The 18,891-nt window shown below is 38.4% G+C and overlaps 1 protein-coding gene and 1 pseudogene across 2 annotated transcripts in view; both read right to left on the minus strand.

Annotated features, from left to right (window-relative positions):
* Positions 1 to 18,891, minus strand: part of Amph (amphiphysin) — a 213,050-nt gene that overhangs the window by 117,241 nt on the left and 76,918 nt on the right. The gene's annotated exons all lie outside the window — the stretch shown is intronic.
* Positions 675 to 3,358, minus strand: LOC114096144 (dehydrogenase/reductase SDR family member 7B pseudogene; annotated as a pseudogene).

Raw genomic sequence — 18,891 nt, forward strand, 5'->3', positions numbered from 1 at the left:
CCTGTCATCCTCCAAGGCTGTAGTTAGAGTCAGCTGGAACACAGGGAATACCTTTTGGTGCTAAAGCCAAGATCACTTGGGATGTGCCAAATAACCCATCACATACTAGCCCACCATTTTCTATGTTGAATGGGCTATCACAGGATCCTGGAAAGGGATATGAATAATGATTTCCTAAAAATATAACCTTCTCTCCCAAGTGCTGGAGGTTTGTCTCTGCCAAAGCAAATGGGTTAAGTGGTCTTGGATACATCAACCACGAGAACAACTGGGTCAAGCAATGTTACGACATCTGATTCCAAGGCAGACATTTTCTAGGGGTCATCAAGGCTGGAATTCAAAGAATCCAGGGTTCTTTTAATCACTGAGGTTTATGACTCTTACTGTTCCTATCATTTATTTCATATTTTTAGAGTTGAAACACATCTCCATATTTATTCCTTAAGTGCTTATTTCTCACCCCTAGCTCATTGCCTGTTTGGTTCTTATTCTCCTTCTGCAGGGGCTGCACCATGGACCTGAAGGAGAAATGTTTCTTCAGTCTTTTCTACCTGGAGGGCAAATTGTCACTAAAGTCTCAAGCACAGCTGTCCCTTGTAGAGCAGTCAAGCCTGGGGAGGTGTTGCTTCTCATCCTAACTCAAACTGGTTGGAGCTGCTAGCTCTGGGCCAGGATTAGGAATTCTTAGATTTTCTCTCCTTTTTGGTCCTGGAGGCCATGATGCTGAAAAAGAGCCCAGGAGCCAGAGTTTGAAGATAAATGGCCAAGAAAAGCAGAAAGTCAGCCAGGATCACATCTTTCTTCTTCTACCCCACAGCAGCAACAACATCTTTGGCCACCTCTACAGGGCTTCCATCCCTGGGCTGTGTTCTTGTTAATAGCTCCGTATCTGGACCCATCAGTGGTAATGGCATTTGCAGAGAGGTTGGTATAGATGTAGCCAAGGCTGATTACAGTCACCTGAATCTCATCCTGTTCCATCTCAGCATGCAGACAGTCAAAGAAGGCCTGGGTTGCATGCTTGGAGGCTCCATATGCTGATTGAAAAGAAATGCTGATTTTGCCCTAATGGTGATGATGTGGCCTTGCCTCCTCTTGATCTTGGAGGGCAGGAGTGCTTTTGTTAGAGCAATAGGGCCAAAGTAATTTGTCTCCATGACTCTCTTCAACATCCACTGTGGTGTCTGTAATGGTAGCTGATCCCAGCATTGTTGATGAGTATGTCTACATAGCCAAAGCACTGCAGGATCTTAGCTGCCACAGCCACGATAGTCCCAGTGTCTGTAGGGTCGAAGGTCACTGCGTAAGGCTTGTGCACCTGCCCCTGGGAGGTAATAAAAGCAGTGAGCTCTCTAGTGAGTTCTTTGGGGGCCTCTACATTCTGGCCACAGAGCACCAGCTTAGCTCCATGGAAGGCTCTGGCACACTCTGGTTGCTGGAGAGCCTACAGTCTTTCGATTTTATGCTCTGGCCTTGGAAGGGACATCAACTCAGAGATCTACTTTATATTAATTTAGTCTTTAACTTTTTAAAAAAATGATCCTTTAAAAACAAATTCAAGGGGCTGGGATCATGGCTCAGTGGTAGAGTGCTTGCCTCACACGTGTGAGGCACTAGGTTCAATTCTCAGCATAAATAAATGAATAAAATAAAGGTCCATCAACAACCACACAAAAAAAAAAGATTAAAAAAACAGGTTCAACTTAGAAGTGTTACATGAAAAACTTTAAGAGGCAAAAGTTTAAAGCCTATAATAGGTTACAATTAAATAAACAAAATGGTGATTTGTTGGGTAATAAAAATTGAAGTAGAATTTCAGGGTCTCTCCATACCAGCTTTAGCTCTCATTTTCTGCCTTGTTGGTGAGCACCTTGGACAATGAGACCTCAGCAACCTAGAGGCCTCACTGAGGTCAGGCATGCAGGCCACTGTTCAGAGCACCTTACCTTAAGAGGAGTCCCCAGTTTGATTTTTGGCCCCTCCCCCACCTCCAGCTAAGGAGCTGCCCCCTTAGGAGCCTGGACTTTGGCCACTATCTCCTTTTGTTTAGTGAAGCAGCACCATTCTTGTCCTTTTTTTTTTTTTTTTTTTTTTTCTTTTTTTTTTTTTAGTAACAGGGATTGAACTCAGGGGCACTTAACCTCTGAGCCACATCCCCAGTCTCACTGAGTTGCTTAGGGCCTTGCTAAGTTGCTGAGGTTGGCTTTGAACTTGTGATCCTCCTGCCTCAGCCTCCTGAGCCAATGGGATTACAGGTGCTCACCACTGCATCCGGCTCAATTTTTTAAATTTGTTTTTAGATATAGATGACAGTAGAGTATACACTGGCATATTCCACATACATTAAATATAACTTATTCTACTTAGGATTCCATTCTTGATGTCGTACATGCTGTGGAGTTCCACTGGTGGTGTATTTATATTTGAACATAGGAAACTTATGACTAATTTATTGAACTTGTACTATTATTTTGTTACTATTATTGTGACAAAGATAAGCAAAGAAAAATTTCATAGTCCACACTTGCAAGAGAAATAAAAATCAATGACTAGGGATTCTTGGCCTCCAATAAACCTCCCTATTTTCATTCTAAGAATAATAACTCTAAAAAAGGAGAATCTGGCTTTATTGTGCCATTGTTCTATCTGCCTTTTTAAAAAAAATGCTTTATTTTAACCTATGTCTACCAAACCACCTTCTACCATCCCCCCACACACATACTCCCCCACACAAAACTAAAGGTAATAGGAGAAAGGCACCTAGCATTTATCACATAGTTTTTACCCCTAGTTCTCAAAGTCCACTAATTCATACATGTTAGGATACTCAAGATGGTGTAAGTCACTGAGAAGCAGCAATTCCTCATCTGACAGCAGCAGTTCAAGGCCAAGGAAGATTGCAAACCTCTTCTGAGCAAGAAGTAGCAATCAAAATCTCAGTTCTACAAATTCATAGAGAGTGAATGGGTGCTGCTATCTCAGGGAGTGGGAGCACAAAGCTACAGATGTTTACTGAAATGCAGAAGATGATTTACACACTCTTTGGTCCTCAAAAACTTTCTATATGGTACCTATTTTATCCATGTGACAGCAGAGGAAATAGGTTCACCCGGTTGGTTAGTGATCTATTAGAGACCCCCAGGAAATTTCCCGTTCTGAGTTCTGATGCCTCTGTCACCACTATGAATAGACTTTACCCTCTTATGGGAAGCACACAGATAGACACATCATAAACATATTCTCATCTTCTCATTAAAGGACTTGAAGCCCACTGTACCCTGAGAAAAGCAGAGCTTACAGGCTGCATAACTACAATAGTGGAAGGACCATTCACAGATCCCAACTTAAAGTCCTCCATTTAGATTTCAAATCGTGGTCCCTCACTTTTCATGTTTCTAAAAATTTACAGTATAAATAAAATAGCCAAACAACCACAAACACTGATCTTAGGTGTAAAGAGAGATAAAAGAATAATAATTAGATGATGTCATTGGCCCACATTTTCTCCTCTAAGGAAAATAATAAGGTATACAGAACTCTAGAGTTAAAGCATACTGCAAATTTTTGTTGTTGTTGTTCCTTTTAGATACACATGACAGTATGTTTTGACATATATTTACAAACATGGAGTATATCTTATTCTAATTAGGATCCCAGCCTTGTGGTTGTACATGATGTGGAGATTCACTGTGGTGTATTCATATATGTACACAGAAAAGTTACGTTTGATCCATTCCACAGTCTTCCCTATTCCTATCCTCCTCTGTTCCCGTTATTCCCCTTGGTCTAAGCACACTGCATCTTGAGGCCAGTTGCCTTTGACAGCAGAAGCCACAGAGGAAATGGGAAAGTCATGGGACAGAGGGAAGAATGGATCTGGCCTTTACTAGGAACCTTTTAAATGCCAGCAGTTACATCACCAAATTTCATTTCAGCTGATTCTCACAACAGCTTGTCATCCCTAAGTTAGAGTTGAAGGAACTCAGACTCAGAGGAGGGACAACCTGCTCAAAACCATTCACTTTGCTATTATCAAAATCCATATTTGATCACATTCTTCCACCCATTCCCCATATCGTCCTCTGCACAGAGAGCAAATCCTCCTAACACAATCCTGAAATATCCTGGCTCATATGTTTTTCCCACCTAGATTCGAGTTATAATGTTATTAATAAGCCTAAGTATGAATTTATTTAACCAGTGTCCATATAGACCAGTCTAAAAAGCACACTATTTTAGAAAAAGAATTACTCTAATATGTAGAAAATGGTGGTTTTACTCTACTCTAAAAATAATTGTTCATAAAATATACTATTTCTTTTTTCCCAATCAATAATAAATGAAGATATGGTTTAAAATAAAATACTATAGACTTACACATACATTAAAAAGTAGTCAGAATTACTCAATTTCATTGCACAAACCAATATCATATATAGATAACAGGAGAGGTATCTTATTCTTCAGTGCAAATTTATTTTACAAAAGCTAGAGGGATCTACTAATATAAATATAAAAAGGGAATATAATCATTGTACCAAATAATAATCTCCTGTTACTTGTATAAGAGTCCCTTGAAAAGATGGAAAAAAATACACTGCATTTTTAAAAGAATTGGGCATTGCCACTAGGAAAGAATTGAGAGGCATAAGAAAAATAAAATTATATATATATATATATATATATATATACACAGATATATAACATATACATATATGTGTTAATGCAAGACTATATTATAGGTTAAAAAGTTAATACTGATTATTTCTGCATAGTAAGATGATGATAAAGCTGATGATAATTTTCTTCTTTGTAATATTCTGTACTTTACACACTTTATTCAATGGTTATATGTTGCTAAGGTGTTAAGAAAAAAATCATAAAGATAAACAGGAGTTTTTAAACACTATATCTTGTATATAAAATAATTATTTATTAGATTCTAGTATAAGCAAAGGAGTTGGTTAATAACTGATTAAACAACTCTCCTCAAAACATATTGATGAGTGAATCAATGTCAATTGAAAGTAAGACTTCCAGAAGCAGCCATCAGGGGCTCACATTCAATTTAGCAGCTCATGTATGAGGTAAAGGTATCAATAGTATCTATTTTCTAATATTGGGTATAACTACCAGGGATATGTATGGAAATGCTGAGCTATAATGCCCAGCATATAGTTAACGCTCAATGAAATGTACCTATTATTTTTATAGATATTATTATCTAACCTTATTGAATAATTTCCTCTATTGTGAAAGCTTATGTAGACAGAAAAATGGGGAAGAATACTGAAAAAGTTATATGATAAGAATCAAGATCCACAAACGATCTTATCTAACAAGATGAAATTCAACAGGGAGAAAATGTAAGACAAAAATAAAATTGCATAAGTACCAAATTTATATATTTGACTTTCAACTAAAATGCAATGGGATGGATATTAGAAATGATTTCTGCCCTTAAGTAGGAACAAGGAATGACTTTAGCAGATAGTCAATATGAGTCAACAAAGTGATGTTGCTGCCAAGGCATCTAATATAATCTTGGGCTGCACTATTAAAGCTTAATAGCTGCCAGGGAAACAGTCCAGTAAGCTCTCTGAGGTGGACACATTGATAAACACATAAATTCACAGACCATATGGAACCAAGTAAAAGAGAACCCCACAATGCAAAGAGAGTTGACATCATGTGGTAAGAGGAATATTTAATATAATTTGGTATCTTATAGGGAGAAGAAAAGATCCAGGAGTACAGATAGATCCAGACATTTGAAGGACCATCATAATCAAGAAGGATCAGACTTTTTCTGCCCAAAACCAAGATCAAGAACAAGCATCAGCAAGTAAAAGCTACATAAATTAATTAATTAATTAAGTTTATAATAAAATTGTCATCATTTTCTAGAAACTTAACAGTTGTTGACAGAGGTAATGAGTTTACTTCCCTAGAAGTTATCTGAGGCTAACCAATAGTTAGGGTGCTAGAGAAGAAATTTATTCATCACATAGGTGATGGACCACATCATACTTCAAATGCAGTCTTTTTCATGGCAGGGAGGGTTACCAGGGATTGAGTTCTCAGGGGCGCTTGACCATTGAGCCACATCCCAAGACCTATTTTGTATTTTATTTAGAAACAGGGTCTCACTGAGTTGCCTAGCACCTATTTCAAATGCATTGTAATCCCAGAACTTCATTTATCATATTAGACATTTTCCCTAGAGATGAAGACAAATCACAATGAGTAGCAGGCAGGGAAGAAAGCCTTTTCATACTTACAAAAGACTGTGGGCCAGACATTGTGCAAAAGATTCCAGAAAAAGGTAAGATGCATTATCTAGGGCTACAATAGTGCGATGGTGTTGAGCACAGGGTGTGAGATGTGCAGCTGGAGTAGAGGAGGTTGGAGCAACAGGCAGAGGGCAGACTACAGAAACCTTAGCCGAAAGACTATGGACTTTAGCTGTCTTGTATAGACCATGGAGAGTCAATGAAATATTTCCCTAGAGGAAGTCCCACCATTAGATCTGTGCTCTTTGGTAAAGATGCCAAGGACGAATTAGAATAGAACAAGAGTGAAATAATGAGGTCAGTTAAAGAGTTACTTAAATAACCCAGGCAATAAACAACAGAGCATGAGCTAAGGAACAAATAAGACAAATATTTAAGAAATAAGATATAGTACTTCATAGCTTATGAGAGAAAATGATAAAGGTCAGAAAAGAGCCAAGGTGACCTCAGATTCTTGCTGAGGTCATTGGTGGTTCCTTCAAACAAAACAGACATCATTTTATACATCAAAGTTTCATATACCACTGTGGCATCCAGGTAGAGATATGGCAAACAGCTTAAAAGACCAAGGTTCTGAGAAAATATTCTCAGCTATAGATATTCTTGGAAATCTCCAGAATAGAGTGGTAGTAAAGCTACTGGAGTGTATGAGAATATCTGGAGGAAATAGGGTGTGAAGAAAGAAGTGAACCAAAGAGTCCAAGAGAAACGTTATTTGAAAATGGGCAGAACAAGAGAATCCTTGAGAGGAGATTAGAGAGCAAGAAATATGTTGGAACCAGGGGTAAATTCACAGAAACCAAAGAAGGAGACAATTTCAATGGCTACAGAGAAGTCATGCAAAATAAAGGCCAACAAAACTAAAAGTGTCTGTTGAATTTAGGAACCAGGAAGATGCTGGTAACTGTGCTAAGAACTATTTTTTTTTTTAATTTTTTATTGTGGGTTGTTCAAAACATTACAAATTTCTTGACATATCATATTCCACACTTTGATTCAAGTGGGTTATGAACTCCCACCTTCACCCCATACACAGATTGCAGAATCACATCAGTTACACATCCATTGATTTACAAATTGCCATACTAGTGTCTGTTGTGCTCCACTGCCTTTCCCATCCTCCACCCTCCCCCCTCCCCACCTCTCCCCTCCCCTCCCCTCCTCTCTCTCTACCTCCTCCACTGTATAACCCTGAGGGTCTCCTTCCATTACCATGCAATTTTCCTTCTCTCTCCCTTTCCCTCCCACCTCTCATCCCTGTTAAATGTTAATCTTCTTCTCCTGTTCTTCGTCCCTACACTATTCTTAGTTACTCTCCTTATATCAAAGAAGACATTTGGCATTTGTTTTTTAGGGATTGGCTAGCTTCACTTAGCATAATCTGCTCTAATGCCATCCATTTCCCTGTAAATTCTATGATTTTGTCATTTTTTAATGCAGAGTAATACTCCATTGTGTATAAATGCCACATTTTTTTTATCCATTCGTCTATTGAAGGGCATCTAGGTTGGTTCCACAGTCTTGCTATTGTGAACTGTGCTGCTATGAACATCGATGCAGCAGTGTCCCTGTAGCATGCTCTTTTTAGGTCTTTAGGGAATAGACCAAGAAGGGGAATAGCTGGGTCAAATGGTGGCTCCATTCCCAGCTTTCCAAGAAATCTCCATACTGCTTTCCAAATTGGCTGCACCGAACTATTTAATAGGATGGTAAAGTAAGAAAACAGATCACAATAGACTAACTAGGAGGTGAGAAATCAGAGAGAGCAAGTACTCTGCAGAATTTAAGGGCATGCAGAGTCCATGGAGAACTTCCCGAACTGGGTAAAGCTCAAATCCCATTTCTAGGGAAGAAGGAACCAACCACAGAAAGGAAGAGACAAGAGCTATAAGATACAGGATTGCACAATAAGAAAAAGCTCAAAAGGAGATGACAGTGCCGGGTGGGATGTATGTCAGGGATAGAAGGGTTTGTCTTGCTTAGAAAAAGGTACAACTATTTCTCAGAACTGCAAGGAAGAATGAATGGGAAGGCAGAGAAGTTCACCTGTATAGAGGAAGGAATCTGAAGGAAGGAATACAAAGTAGATCCATCTTCCTTATGAGGTTAAAAAAATAATAATCCACCAAGAAACCAGGGGTATCAGGTCATACAGCAAAGATCCCAGGGAGATGGGAATGGTTCATATTTAGAACTGACAAAGGTCAGGACCAGAAACACACAACAAGGCTTCTGAACAGAACTGAAGGCCCAGCAGAGGCAGAAATCAGGGACAGTACAGATGCTCACATTTGAAGAGTTTTATGATTTTTCAATATAGGTGATAATATACATCCGCTACATACCTTAAGACATCAAAGACACTGAAACTTAGAATTAAGATCATTAAAAACCTATCTTTTGCCTTGTTTAAGGTCACTAATATTTTGACAGTGTGTCGAAGGCTTAGATGACCTCTCCCATTCCTCCATTGGCTATGTTGAAAACACCAACTCAGCCTGAATAGGAGGATAGCTATAAATTCTCATATCCAATATGCAGATTTTCACATTATAATACATCTTCCCCCTACAAGATAAAGCAAGAGCATTCTATGACTCCTGTCTTTTGGTTTAGGACTTGGATCTTTTATTTCAAAGATAATTCTCATCTGCATTGACACCTCCCTATTGTGGAACAATAAGATTTTTGTTGTTTCTTTTGAGGCTACTATTTGTATATGCCCAACAATATACTAAGATGAATATGCTTCTCAAACTGTACTCGCTTTCAATAACATTCTGAAATATTCTCCTAGGACTGTGCACTCATCCATCTTCTCATCCTCACTCCAGGCTCAGAAGTCCCAGTCTTAATAGACATCATGACACAGGCAAATAAAAAAATAAATAGGAAGGAAAAGCAAGAAGATAGCAACTTGGAATATTTTATCTTAAGCCCTGTTTTAGTGTCTCCTAAAGCAGTTAGTTTCTTGGCTTCAATTGCAAAGGACTGTCCCAATAATATGGATCTCACATTCTTTTCTATAGCAATTGCTCCTATATAAAGTGCCCCCCTCCCAAAGTCACTAAAACCTTGGAATTCTTTTATTTGGGCAGTTTTCCCATCCTGTATGGCTAAAATTTTAATCAAGTTTTAATTCTCCTAAATCAATGAGAATCAAATTTTGACTGTCTTAAGTACTGAGAGAATAAATGCCTTCTCCTAACATTTTGTACTAGTAATGGAATAATGTTCTGGCAGCTTTTTAAAAAGTAGTTCCATTGTAAGTCAGAGGGAAAATTCATCATCTTCCATTGCACATGGAAACACCTTCTGTTAAAAGAAAAGATCAAAGCAAGGTCAAGCTACGATGAAGTGTGACCCCAAGCAAGAAAACCAGTACTATGATCAGATATGGGGAAGTTGATATGGGCACAGGATGCAGATTACAGAGAAGTTCAAGATGAAGGCCATGAGGAGCTTCAAAGGAAAACTTTTATGCATGACTTGATACTGTGACAAGAACGATGGTTAAAAGAACTTGGCAGGAGGGGCCCCTGGGATTCCTTTAATAGACTGGTGCAATGAGACAAAGACGAAGACTAGACAAGCATCCAACTCTGGGTGACTCATGCTTCTCTAAGACTCTAAAAGTTAAGAAGGGAATCATACAATTTAACTAGTCTTCTCTGAACAGGGAGGCATTCCTTTCTTCATACTTTCTGTCTTATAAAAAAAAAGGAAGAGAACATATCATCATGTTTACATTACCCACTGAATCCAGTAAACTATGTAGGATGGCCCAGCTACCTTCTGGACAGGACATGGAGGCCCTCCATCCTGCCCACAGCCGAATGACTCGCTCATTTCTTTGTCCACAAGTTCAACTATTCACCTGCTCGTCCAGAGAGCGTTTATCTAGTGCTTGCTCTGACAATCCCAGGTCCCATAACCTAGAACTGGAGGAAAAACTGTTAGAGGAAGTCGCTGCAGTGTAGCTACTTGTCCTAACACATCCTACTGGGCAAGTACCACACTGTTTCTCAAACTTCAGGGTACAGGTTGTTTGACCCCTTTCTGGGTGGATTGTATGACTTAAAGAAATGACTTTAAATTGCCCTAACTAAAGAGAAATAAGATGAATCACTAGAAAGTCATCTTTTCATGTGGTCCATGAACCTTTGAGGTCTTTACATTATCCTCTGGCTTATCTTTTGGGGGATAGATATTTAAACCACTTTTGCATCCACTCCGTATTCTGTCAGATTTCAATACTATATTAGCCATCCTGGCATCAAAGCCTCTCAGGTTGATATGAGTCTTACTACTAATTCTGGGGAATAATTTTGAGAGGGTGAGCAAGAATAGATAAAGCAGGGAATGTCCTGTTCCTGCTGAGTAGCTTTTAGACTATAAAAATGTTTTTTCTGTCTCCTTTCAGCAGTTTCTAGACTGTAAAAATCAGAGCACAATTATACAAAAAAGAGAATCTGCATGTTTCAAAAATGGTAGACTCAACCTAAGTAAGACAAGTGCAAGTGAGAATTAGAAAGTTATGCAGGAAAGTATGCAGGCTCTAAAGGAGACAGAGATTAAGTGAGAAGGTCCTTTATTGTCACTGTAGTGACAGTAAATACCAGCCAGTGCTGCTTTACAAGCACATATCTCCCTGATAAGGTTACATGTTCCAGAATTCTGCTCTTCCATCCTTCCTACTCCCTTAAAGTGAAGGACATCAGGTCCTCTGACTTAAAAAAAAAAAAGGAGAAAGGGTGGACATCTTGGTATAAATGAAAAGACAGCATGATATTGATCTAGCAAAGATGAAGGGATTATGAGCCCTGGCTTCTGAGGCCCTCTTCTATCTAGGTTGGGTCACCATATCTCAGAACTACTTTTCTATGAAACCTGATACCTCCAGTATCCAAGCCAGTGTACAGCAGGTAGATCAAAATTCAGTGGAAGTTGCTATAGCATGTGGGTCATTCCTTGAAGTTCTAGGAAGAACCATGTCTTCCTTTGCAAATGGCTCCCCTTCAAGGACACAGTGCTATCTTGTGTCAAGATTACATAGGATAGGATAATATAAGGATCCTCCAGCCTTATTAGATTATTTAAATTAACCCACTTGCTTCTTAGCTAGGGCAAGAGATTCCTCCACCAATCACTGGAGCAATTTTTGAGAGAAAACTCATGACTGCCGAAACAGCATCAAACTACTTTGTACAGAAGTTTCTCTAAACATATATGGCCATTGTCTTAGTCAGCTATTTCACTGCTGTGACTAAAAGATCTGACCAGAATAATTTTAAAGGAGTAAAAACTTATTTGAGGGCTCATGTTTCAGAGGTCTTAGTCCATAGAAAGTTGGCTTCATCTCTTAGGGCTCAAGGTGAGACTGAATATCATGGCAGTAGAGTGCAGCAGAGGGAAGCAGCTCACATGGTGATCAGAAAAAGCAGAGAGAGCTCCACTCTCCAGATACAAAGTTATACCCCACGCCCCCAATGAAACAATTTCTCCAGAAACACACCACCTGCCTCTAGTTCCCACTCAGTTAATCCCATCAAGGATCAGTTCGCTGATTAGTTTAAAAATATAATGCTATCCTTTCTCCTCCAAACCTTCTTGCGTTGTCTCACACATGTGAGCTTTTGACTGACACCACATCTAAACTACAACAGGCATGGAAGCCAGGGGGGTTCTACTTCCAGCAATTCACCATGAAGCAGCCCCATTCCTGGTAGCTTTATACAGATTCTTCAGGACAGTTTTATGATGATTGTTACTCACTATACCAAGAGAAGATGAATCAGCAATTTGAAAACAGACCTGCAGCACAAATATCAATGTTGGTTCAGATAGGACCTAAGTCCACAAACCCTCTCCAGGCTACCCATTGGAAGCTACAGTTTGCCTAAGGCAAAAGAGGTCTTCATGCTAATGAATAGGAAATTGAAGAAAAGGAGAGTCGTCGGGGAATAGAGAATGTTCTTGGTTTTCTTATTCTTGGGAAAATGTCTTACTATAACTCCATTGATTTCTAACTTATTAACTATCACCTATGAAAATTTAAAATGTTTCAAGCACAGTTCTAAATACCTTACATTTTAAAAAATATTTAATGCTAAATTTTATGATTTAGGTTACTATGGTTATCCTCCTTTGATGGACAAGGCCACTGAGGGAAGGTGAGTATAGTGGAGCTATGTGAAAATTACAGGGATTAAGTAATTGACCACCACCATGCACAAGTGTATAACTGAGCCCAGATTTAAAGCAAAAACTCTGAAGCCAGCCAGAGTCAGTATCTAACCGCTAGGCTATGAATTCCTAAAGATTGAAGCAAGGAAGGGAACACAGTCTGGCAGCTAGACTGTTCACTCAACAACTGAGTGTTTCTCCTCTACTTAGTATTTCACCCTAAGTAATCATATCAGATTGTCAGGAATACTAATAGAGCTACAGCTTGACCCATACTCTTGTCAAATTAAATCCATATAACATTATTTCCATCCAAAATAGGTTACTGCCTTCACTTATGGAAACCTTCCAAAGAGCCTTCAACTAGCAAAAGGCCAAGGACATTACCTTCTTGTAGAAATCTTATAGAACAGGTCACCATGGATGACTCACTGGAACAGCAATAAATAGTCTGGAAAGAAACTAAACATCCTCACTTGATTCCAGAGACATCAAGACAAGTTCATTCCATTAGTACAGGTGGTAAATTCCCAGGGAGTGCAACACAGAGCTCAGGCTTGCCACCACATCTCCCAACCTGGGAATTAATATTGTCAGAATGGCTGCACTACCAAAAGTGTTTTACCGATTTAATGCAATTCTTACTAAAATCCCAATGACATTATTTGTAGAACTAGAAAAGGCAGTCATGAAATTCATTTGGAAAAGTAAGAGATCCAGAATAGCCAAAGCAATCCTTAGCAAGAAGAGTGAAGCAGGAGGCATCACAATACCAGATGTTAAAGTATACTACAGAGCAATAGTAACAAAAACAGCACGGTATTGGCATCAATTTAGACATGTAGGGGCTGGGGTCATAGCTCAGTGGTAGGGTGTTTGCCTGGCATGTGTGAAGCACAGGGCTTGATTCTCAGCACCACATATAAATAAATAAAGATCCATTGACAACTAAAAAAACAAGAAAAAACAATAGACATGTAGACCAATGGTACAGAATAGAAAACACAGACACAAACACACATAAATACAGTTATCTCATACTAGACAAAGGTGCCAAAAACATACTTTAGAGAAAAGATAGCCCATTTAACAAATGGTACTGGGAAAACTGGAAATCTATATGTACCAAAATGCAATTACACCTCTCTCTCTCACCCTGCACAAAAATCAACTCAAAATGGATCAAAGTCCTAGGCACTAGAACAAAGACCTTGTACCTCACAGAAGAAAAAGTAAACCCAAGTTTTCATCATGTCTGATTAGGACCTGACTTTCTTAACAAGACTCCTAAAGAGCAAAATCAAGAATCAATAAATGAGATGGATTCAAACTAAAAAAAAAAAAAAAAAAAAAAAATATTCTCAGCAAAGGAAACAATCAATAATGTAAATAGAGAGCCTACAGAATGGAAGCAAATTTTTACCACACACACATCAGATACAGCACTAATCTCCAGGATATATAAAGAACTCAAAAATCTAATGCCAAAAACATAATAAATAATCCAATCAATAAATGGGCTAAGGAGATGAACAAACAGTTCTTAGAAGATATACAATCCATCAACAAATATATGAAAAAAGTACAACTTCTCTAGCAATTAGAGAAATGCAAAACTAAGATTTCATCTCATTCCAGTCAGAATGGCAATTATTGAGAATACAATAAGGACAATAAGTGTTGGCAAGGATGTGGGGGAAAAGGCATACATTGCCAGTGGGACTGCAAATTGGTGCATCCAATCTGAAAAGAAGTATAGAGATGCCTCAGAAAACTTGGAATGGAACCACCATTTGACCCAGCGATCCCACTCCTTGGTCTATACACTAAGGACTTAAAATCAACATACTAGAGTGACACAGCCACATTAATGTTTATAAACAGCTCAATTCACAATAGCTGAACTATGAAACCAACCTAGATGCCCTTCAGTAAATGAATGGATAAAGAAACTGTGGTATATATACAGAATAGAATATTACTCAGCCTTAAAGAAGAATGAAATTATGGTATTTGCAGGTAAATGGATAGAGTTGGAGAATATCATGCTAATTGAAATAAACCAAACTCAAATAACCAAAGGCTGAAGATCTTCTCTGATAAGCGGATGCTGGTCCATAATGGGGGGAGGGGCAGTGAAGGCACTTTGGATTGGGCAGAGGTAAGTGAGAGGAGGGAAATGGTATGGGAGTGGGAAGGATAGTGAAATGGGATAATATTATTACCCTATATACATGTATAATTACACTACTGGTGTGACTTTGTACAATGTACCCCCAGAAGAATGAGAAGCTGTGCTCCATTTGTGTATAATGTGTCAAAATGCATTTTACTGTCATGTATAAGTAATTAGAAGAAATTAAAAAAGTAAAAAGTCATATATTTAAGAGAGGAATTAAGACTTCAAAGGAGAAATAATTCTTGATTGATTTATCCCAAGTGTAAGCTTTGATTTTGGAGAAGTTTTTAAAGAAAACCAGAAGTTTTAAAAGCTCCAAAATGACAAATATTCCCTACAGGAAGAAAAGAAGTATCATTAAACCAAATGCTATAGTGACAAACAAGACACTGGTTTTGAACATTGAAGATTCACATTCCAGAACTGCCCCTCAGAGTCAGCTGGACAAGGTTTTTATATTTATCCAACAATTTCCTCATGTATAAATAATAATATGAATATTCACAGTGTGGGTCTGAAGATCAAATGATAAAATACGTGTAAAAGTTTTATTTGAATGCCTAGCAGTAAGTGCTCAAAAATGTTAGTTATTAAAATTATTGATATCCTAAAATAATGCTAAGGAATCTTTAAGTACTTGAAAATAGGGGCTGTAGATGACTCCTCGAGCATCCATCTATTCTGAGATTCTGTGATCACACAGCTGCTCACTAGAGGTATTCTCCCTTTAACGAAGACAGACCTACGGGAACAATCACAATAATATGAACTTTCCTGAATTGAGACCTGCAGAGTGAGTAACTCAAAGACTGGCTACGTTTTCCTTGAGGGGAAAAAAAAAACAGACCATAGCCTTCCTCTAGACAAGGCTCTGCATCTAGGATCCATGGTGAGATACCAAAGAATGGCCCAAAAGGAGATGGCTAATTCAATATGGGTGTGCCTTTTATGAGGAAAGGGTCGCTGCTCTCAGTCTGGTGAAGAAACACTGCTCGGATGACATCATGGGTTCTGTGGAAAGAAAATAATTCCGAAAATCAAACTAATTGGTCCTCACTAGATCAGTTTGGAGATTTGTATAACTTTGGCAAAATTTTTAACTTCACTGAGCTTCAGGTTCCTCATTTTTAGAAAAAATCAGGAAAATACAAATTCTGAGATGACATAAGAACATAAGCAAAAGCACCCAGTCTGACTCTGAACAGCGTTTAATGAGGGTGGGTTCTTTTTATTCTCATTTATTTAATATATTCACTTCAATTTGTCATATAAATGGGCTACAGGGAGCTTAGATTTTATACTACACAGTTCATTGATCCAGCAGATGAAGCACTCAGGAAAGTTAGGTGTACTGCCAAGGTCACATCATCAACTTTCTATGATATAGATGGACCTTTTAAGGCTAATGGAATACTGTAACGACTGTGGAAGTATCTTTGTTTAGACCATACTTTTCAGGCATTTCTCTTCCTGCAGCTCAATAAATATCTCTTGAGCCATTCTCTATCTAATTCCCAGTCCCTTTTACATGCCAGCAACACTGACAATGCCACCAGGAGGAACTAAGTGGCTGTTCAGGTTCCTAGAAATCATCTTTATAGGTGACTGCTTCACATCACATGAAGCATTTGAGGTGAGTTTTGTAGCTGCAGGGAATGGAATTATTCCACATGACTGACCCTCCTTCAAACCAGAGGATCCAAAGCCACCATCAGACCTGCTCCAACATCTCTTTCTGAATCAGGAAAATCTAGGCCTGGAGACTTAGGGTGAAACCTGACATTATCCTATAACAACTTTGTTTAGATTATATTTTCAAGACTAAAAGTCATTTAAAGAGGTAGTTTTGTTTTTGTTTTTGTTTTTTTCTTTGGTTGTTTTTTTTGTTTGTTTTGGTTTGGTTTTGGTTGTGTGTGTGTGTGTGTGTGTGTGTGTGCGCGTGTGTAACCAGAATCTTCACACCAGTATCCTTTGCATTCCTACCTAGGGCTTCTAAGTGACAATGGGAAGCCCAACTTCTTAGAGTAAACCTTCCTCCTTTTTTATTAATTGATTCCCTGCAAACACATTGTGATTAAAAAACTTTTTAAAAAGACAACTTACTTAGACAACTTTTGAGAAAAGTTTCTTCATAAACTAATACCAGGAGATATTCTGCATAATCTCAGGGTGGGATAACACAAAAATTCCACAGATTCTTGAGTGGTCCCACAGAATCCATGCAATACACCCCAAATGCCAGAGCTGCTGATTACCAAGTATTTTAGATGGATCCAACAGGTTGTGTGACCCCCAAAGCAACCTCATTAATGTTTTGTATCTTTAATATTTATTGAGCCAAAATAACAGTAACTTGATTTAAAAAAAAATTATACAAGTTGCAGATTTGAGTAGAAATTTAAAAAAAAAAAAAAAGGATTTTGCTAATAAGTCTGAAAAATGGTTCTTCTTCTGAAAATGACTTCCAGCACAGGCTAGACACAATATTTTCAGTTCAGTTGTTTGTCTTGTTGTCTAGAAAGCTGTGCTAAAGAAGGAAAGAACCCTGAGTACCTTCTCAACCTTCCGGGTACACGTAAGCAGAAAGGTGACACAAAGTGCCTGAGAGATGCTGCTCCTTGAGTCTGGCTGAGGGCCACCTGCACACAGCCCCTGGCTTCTGGGCACTCAGTACTCAAAACACTCTTCACAGAACAGGCATTTGCCACAAACGAACAAACAAAATAATAAATGGATGGATGGATAAATGAATAAGTAAATCATAAAGCACTATTTTTGCACACATTTCTGTACTTTGACCTATTCCTTGATTTTCAGTTTTCTGTAGCTATTTTTAAAATCTGAGCAGCACAAAGCAAATTACTACGGAAGAGAAGCTATCAAACACATTCTGGAAGGAGGCCCACTCCAGATTTAATTTTGGATTCTGGTAGTGGGATTTCTGTAATCCTGTGCTTAACATGGATATTTTAAAGCTGAACACAAAATCTACATGAATTTTTTAAATAAAATTAGAATTTTATAGAAGTACTGTGCTAACACTATACTGCTTTGGGACATATCACCAGACTCTTGTTTGCATTTGGGAATATTTTAGGGGGACGTTTTTAAGAAGCATGGTTCTGGTGCACAAGAAATACTGGATGATAGATGGGTAGGAAGAATATAATTGCATTCTGGAGACCCTGAGTGATACTTCCATAATTCTTGCATAAGTAAAAATGGGAGTTCATAACCCACTTAAATCAAATGTATCAAATATGATATGTCAAGAGCTTTGTAATGTTTTGACCAACCAATAAAAAAAATCAGTGAATGGAAATTTTAGAAAATCCTTCCACTCATTCTTCATGTCCTCTGTAAATACTAGCAAATGCTTCTGTGGTTCATTCTCTCTTTGCCTCTTTAAATTCATAGTGTACCCTTCTCCACCATGCTCAGCATTCCAGGAAGCTGACTACGAAGGGACTGCGTCCTGCATTGGCCCTCTGGCTACTGTCTGGAGTCAACCCATGAGAAGGGCCAGTAGGAAATAGAAGAGTGGGAGAAAGGAAAGATTGAGGCTGGGACCCCTGGCTCCCTTGCAGCCAGCACCATCCATGGGAGCCTCACTATATTCCCTTTAAAGTGTTCTTCCAACAAGTACATCCCTGCCCTCTATGCTTGGAGAATAGCTCCCTCCTCTTCTTGGTAGGGAGTCCCTGGCACCCTCCACAGCATTAGCTTCTCTATCACTTACTGGTTTCCATTAACTCTCCCCCCAGAAAATTCTGGATGAAAATATGGACCTCAAAATCCCTAACTCAAAATCTTCTAATACTTTGTATCTCCCAACTATAAGAAGTAATCAATTAAAACAAACCAACATACTTCTAAGACAAAAGAATACAATAGCGATGACTAGAAACCGGAAAGGGCTAGAGGGGCTATAGAAAGAAGTTAATACCAAAATACCATTACACAGGAGAAATTAGTTCTGGTGTTTTACAGCACAGTAAGGTAACTTTAGGGGCATTTTTGAGAAGCACAGTTTTGGTGCACAAGATATGCTGCATGATAGATGGGCAGGAAGAGAGTCTGAGTGATACTCCAATAATCCTTGCATAGGTGCAATTCATTATATATTTCTAAATAACTACAAGAGATGACTTTATAAAGTTCCCATCATATAGGGATGATAAATGTTTAAAGAGATGGAAAAGTTGATTACCCTGATTTGATCATTACACATTG

This window comes from Marmota flaviventris, chromosome 1, assembly GCF_047511675.1.
Source record: "Marmota flaviventris isolate mMarFla1 chromosome 1, mMarFla1.hap1, whole genome shotgun sequence".
Taxonomy (NCBI): domain Eukaryota; kingdom Metazoa; phylum Chordata; class Mammalia; order Rodentia; family Sciuridae; genus Marmota; species Marmota flaviventris.